The 6,000-nt window shown below is 44.1% G+C and overlaps 1 protein-coding gene across 2 annotated transcripts in view; it reads right to left on the minus strand.

Moving 5' to 3' along the window:
* The window catches only part of trak1a (trafficking protein, kinesin binding 1a), a 189,126-nt gene extending 184,622 nt beyond the window's left edge, over window positions 1-4,504 (minus strand). For both annotated transcript variants that reach the window (XM_048613609.1, XM_048613592.1), the window contains exon 1: window positions 3,915-4,504. The gene's annotated coding sequence lies outside the window, so the exon portion shown is untranslated. The remainder of the gene's footprint in view (window positions 1-3,914) is intronic.
* Window positions 4,505-6,000: the final 1,496 nt, after the last annotated feature.

Below are 6,000 nucleotides of genomic sequence, written 5' to 3' on the forward strand. Positions count from 1 at the left end.
TTTCTCATCTGATCTAAAACTGTCACCTTTTAGCCTAAAACTATGACCTCCCATTCTAGATTACTTACAAGGGGAGACATCCACTCTACATTTACTTTATCAACCCCTTTAAACATCTTATATACCTTAAACTGATTTTGTCTCATTAGGCCTATTCTCACTAGACTGAGTAGTTTAGGCCTGCGTTCTAATCTCTCTTCATAAACCAAGTCTTTCATCTCTGGAACTTATCTAGTGGACCTTCTCTGAATTGCCTCTTTTTACTACATTCATTTTCAGTCCATCTTTTATCAAATTCCATTTTTGACCACCACAGTGTACACAGGAATGCCTATTTCAAGGACTCCTCCACAATCAAATCAATAAACAGTACTTGACAACATCATCACATACACTTCCCCTTTCCCCAGCCTCAGCTCCCACTTTTTGATGTAAAACAAACAATCAAAAATATTTATACATCCATCTACAGAATCTCTTTTCTGGCACATTATCTAGTCTGCATTGGATTTGACAAAAGAATTAGAATGGGTTATTTGTAAAGATGTTGCTTGGTGACAGACTATGGCATGCAGCTTACTAAGTGGTACTGTGCTCAGTGTGTGTTCAATTAGCCAATTCCTATTCTCTTTCTTCAAACCAGAAACCTCTTCTGCAAAGTAAATGAATCAGTTTGCCAGGTATGTACAACATACTAGGGGTCCTGCAGCAAAGTGGTCTGCTGATTCTCAGCACTTCAGCTCATAGTTACTGCCAGTCAACCCTGAACCTATTTCCTTCATTTTCAGAAAAGGACACAGGTCAAAAACACAACAGCCTTCTATTGCAGGCTTTTAAACAAAGCAAACTGGTGGATTTTCTTCTTCCAGCCCCCTGCGTTTGAGTCCTAGTCTCCACCTTTAGTAAACATCTGCTTCCATAATCAATGTCATTAGAATAAAGTCAGGTACATGCATGTCGATGAGAACGAACTATACATGAACAGAGAAGATATTAAACATGTTATGCCATTAGATTTTTTAAACTGCTTCATTTTATGCACAGCTTGATCATTTTCTTTGCAGGCGTAACTTCCAAAATGTAAAAATACTGCATTCCATAAACAAAGTGATTTCATAGAGTCAGAATCTCCTCTGGGGAGCAAGCAGCCATTAACTGACTACCAGCAGCTACTTTACTGACAGAGGACTACAGCTGATCCTTCTGTAACCCAACATCCATTTGGGTATGTATTCAGCAAAGGATTCCTGTGTGATTTCCTTTCCTCCACTCCCCAACCTGCTCACGACAACTCTAATCACCCCTGTAAATGCAAGCTTGCTGGCCTAGTTTAGCTGATGCTACCCACTTAAATGTTGGTGGAATATAAACATTAGTCTGTGATGCCAAAACAAGCAAAAGCAGTTTTCTTTCTTCGCACCATCAGAGCTGAAAGCAGTCACGACTAGGCAGTGAGGCAGAACACTCCAAACCTGAACAGCTCAGCTGTTTTCCAGTCAGTCAGTCAAAGTTAGCCAAGCGACCTGAGATTGACTGGATTAATCTGCACCCCAATCAAATAGTGAAGTGTGGTACAGGACAAAAAGGCAGTTCCTGCTTTCTGGTGTCATTGCAATGTGCTATACAAACATCACAAGGCAAAACGACAAAAAAAAAAGGACTGAATTGAAGTATCAGCTCAAATTTCAGACTGACAACTGCTCATGGTCAAAGTGATTTAAAAACAGCTGAGCCAGTTTCCATTAGGATTAGACAGGACTCACTAAAGCAGGCATTTAGTTTGTTTTTAAACCAGCCTGCTTTTTTCTCTCTATACCTCTTTCACACATTAAAAAAAAAATCAGAATGGCTCCAGCATGCAAGACAGCCATTGGGCCCTTCATGTCCCCACACTAGCTCTCTGCAAGAGCACTCAGCCCATTTTACACCCCTGTTCCTATCACTTAACCCTGAAATTTGTCTATCTTCAGATAACGGCCCACTTCTTTTGGAAACCACAATTGAAATCTGCCCCCACCACACTCTTAAGTTGTGTATCCCAACCTCTTAATGAGCAATAAAAAAAGCTCCTCCTGTCATCAATAGTCAGTCACCTATAATCTAGTGTCCTCTGCCAGTGGAAAAGTTCTTCTTTCTCTACTATGCTCAGACTCCTCTCAATTTTGAGCACCAAATTTCCTCTCCACGGAAGCTGGTGTCATTTCCCAATCTATCCAACGTAACCAAAATCCCTCAGCTTTGGCATCATTCTCAATATTTTTCTGCCCCCTTGAACGCCTGGGTACATTTCCCAAAGGGCAGGAGACAGAATAGGACAATATCCCCAGCTGAGGCTAAACCAATTATTTTTTAAATCATAACATCCTTGCTTTCAACCTCTATTTATAAAACTCAGGTACTGTTGTTTTTATTCGTGTATGGGACATGGGCTTTTCTGGCTGAGCCAGTATTATTATTGCTGGTGACTAGATGCCCTTGAAAAAGGTAGTAAGTAGCAAGCTGCCTTCTTGAACCACCGTAGTCCACATGCTGTGGGTTGACTCAGAATGCCCTTAGGGAGGAAATTAGTGATATATTTTCAAGTCAGGATGATGAGTGGCTTGGAGGGGAACTTGCATTTGGTGGTGTTTCCATCTACCTGTTGCCCTTGTAATTATGGGTTTGGAAGGTGTCGTCTCAGGATCTTTGGTGAATTTCTGTCATGCATCTTCTAGATCGTACACACAGCTGAGTGTCGATGGTGGAGAGTGGATGTTTGTGGATTTGGTGCAGTGACGGCAACACCATTGAATGTCAAGGGGCGATAGTTGGATTATCTCTTATCGGAAAGGGTCATTATGTGGTATTTGTAACACCAGTGCCACACTTGCCACTTGTCAGCCCAAGCCTGGATATTGTCCAGATCTTATCACATTTGACTGTGGACTGCGTCAATATCTGAGTTGTGAATGCAAAATGTTCAGTAATCATCAGCAAAATATCCCCACTTCCGATCTTATGATAGACAGGAGGTCATTGAAGCTGCTGAAGATGATTGGGACAAGGACACTGCTCTGAGGAACTCCTGCAGAGATGTCCTGGAACCGAGATGACTGACCTCCAACAACCACAACCATCTTCCTACTTGCCAGGCATGACTCCAGAGAGATTGGCCCCAATACCCATTAATTCAAGTTTTGCTATGGCTCCTGGATGCCACATTGAGTCTAATGCAGCCTCAAAGATAAAGTCTGTCACTCTCAACCCATCTCTGGAATTCAGCTCTCTTGTTCCATGTTTGAATCAAGGCTGTAATGAGGTCAGGAGCTGAGTGGCCCTGGCAGAACCTAAATTGGGCATCAGTGAGCAGGTTATTGCTGAGCAGATGCTGCTTGATAGCACTGTTGATGACACCTTCAATCAAGGTATGCCTTGTTACTTAAGCCACCACATGTAGCAGAATACTGGAGACATGTCTGTGTATCCAATCGCCATACACACACACAGCCTCATTACACCACAATCAATCGTTCAGCTCTCCTTTTGTCACCACATTGCAAACAGCAAAGAGGACTGGAAACCCGTCCACTTTCCATTGTGCTGGAACTGCAATTTCTTAAAAATAACACCCCTCGCCGACAGAAGAAATGGGCAGGCTAGCGGCATTAAAGAAATACACAAAACGCACACAGAAAAACAAAAGCGCTCTCATTTCACCGAGACGCTGTTACTGACAGTCAGCCTCCAATTCTAATGATAATCGAGCTCAGCTCATTTTAATCACATTGTTCACTCTCTGGCATTCATACTCAAGGGGAGGGGAGGGAGATGAGAGTCCTCCCGCCTCCATATGGCTTCCTCGGCAGTGGACAGCATATCAAGTAATGCTGAAGGTCAGAAAATCACACGACACTAGGTTATGTGTTCGTACTTACTGAGTGTTCTCGGGGTAAAGACTTTTTCAACAAAAATCGAGTCGGTTTTCCCAGTTGCCAGTTAGCTGCCCAGTCCTTGCAGTGTCCTCTTCGACCTCTGTGTTTGTCTCCTTTTTGAGTCTCCGGGTTCTCAGAGGGAAGCGCTATTTAAACAATTTCCCCACTACCACCAGTACCTTTGTGACCTCTGTACGGCTCGCCCGTCCTTCTACAGCGCTGCTATAGTCTTTCGTCCACTTTCCATGTCTCAGTCTTCATTTATGCGCCCTGCCTTCAGCTTCCTTCTCTTTCGCACTGTATCACAGCATCGGTCTACACTGGGGCGTGTGGATCCAGTGAGGAACAAGCATTCACTCCACTTGCCCTCTGCTTCGCTGGCCAAGCCGGCTCAACACCAGCCCTGACGGGATTAAAAACTCACTCTGTCCGGCAAGCGCCAACTCTTTATTCCACCAATGCAAACAGAGCCAAGCCCCGGCTTCCCTTCCCCATGCTGCTCTCTTCACCGGGATCTCTCTGCTTGTCAGAGGCGGAGACTTAACACTCAACGTTATGTCAGCCAATACCGCTCACCATGGGGGAAGTGAAACTTGTCTCTCACATCCACTCAACCCATTGGAAACCGTTGTGTATTTCGCCCGCCCCCTTTGTATTGTTTTTCTCTCTCCCTCTTTTGATCTGTTTCCCGACCTGTCCCACTGAGTGCAGTGTAAAAATCCACATGTGGAATCAGAACAATATGGTCAGGTCTGAAATTAGCAGCGGATGCTGGAAATCGGAAACAAAAAACATTCTGGTAGCATCTGTGGAAAGAGAAAAACAGACTTAACATTTCGATTCAAAGTCATACACTATAGAACCAGACCCTTGGGCCCACCATGTCTATGCTGACCAACCAATACTAAACTACATTAATCTGATTTACCTGCATTTGGTTCATATGCCCTTGCATTTTAAGTGCTCATCCAGATGCTAAAATGTTGCGACAGAATCTCCTTCACCATCTTGGGTAGCACGTTCCATATTTCTACCGCAGTCTGGGTGAAAAAATTCTCTCATAACTCTTCTAAACCATTTGCTCCTCACTTTAAACTTATGTCCTCTATCTGGTCTTACAGTATAGCTGCCTGAGGGTGATCTTCTAGAGGTTTATAAAATCACTAGAGGCATAGATAAGGTAAATAGCCAAGGTCTTTTCCCTGGGGTAGAGGAGTTCAAAACTTGAGGGCAAAGGTGTAAGGTGAGAGGGGAAAGATTTAAAAGGGACCTGAAGGCAACTTTTTCACACAGAGAGTGGCGTGTATATGGTATGAGCTGCTGGAAGAAATGGTAGAGGCGAGTAAAATTAGAATTAACTTTATTGTCAGTACTCACATAAGTACAGGGAAAAGTTTACAAGTCACCCATTATGGCGCCATCTTCGATACGGAGGTAACTAGGTACAGATTCTTAAGTTCAAATCCTTGGGAAAAATTACGAAAATAAAGAAATAAAAAGGGCCACCAGACCCAAAACATTGTCTGATTTTTTCTTCATAGATGCCGCCAGACCTGATGAGCTTTTCCAGCAACTTAGAAAAAAATTAGAAAAATAAGGAAATTAAAATTTCAGAATAACAGTCCTTCCAATCCAGTCTGCATTGGCACCTGGCCTGCAGCCTGCACCAGGCTTCATCTTCAGTCCGTGCCAGTCCTTGTTGGCCCTCGCCTCCAAACCACACTGGCATTCACCTCGAGGTTCTCAAGGCCATGCGTGCCGGGAGTCCACTCTGGATTCACCTTGAGGCCGGGAGTCCACGATGAGGCTGAGAGGCTGTGCTGCACCTCGAGGCTCTTGAGGCCAGACAGGTACATGGATAGGAAAGGTTTATAGGGAATATGGGCCAAACACAGGCAAATGGGACTAGTTCAGTGTAGAAACCTGGGTCAGCGTAGATGAGATAGTAGGAACTGCAGATGCTGGAGAATCCGAGACAACAAGGTGCAGGGCTGGATGAACACAGCAGGCCAAGCAGCATCATAGGAGCAGAGAGGCTGACGTTTCGGGCCTAGACCCTTCATCAGAAAAGGGGGAGGGGAAGGGGGTT

Source organism: Rhincodon typus, chromosome 2, assembly GCF_021869965.1.
Source record: "Rhincodon typus isolate 14 chromosome 2, sRhiTyp1.1, whole genome shotgun sequence".
In the NCBI taxonomy this organism is placed as follows: Eukaryota; Metazoa; Chordata; class Chondrichthyes; order Orectolobiformes; family Rhincodontidae; genus Rhincodon; species Rhincodon typus.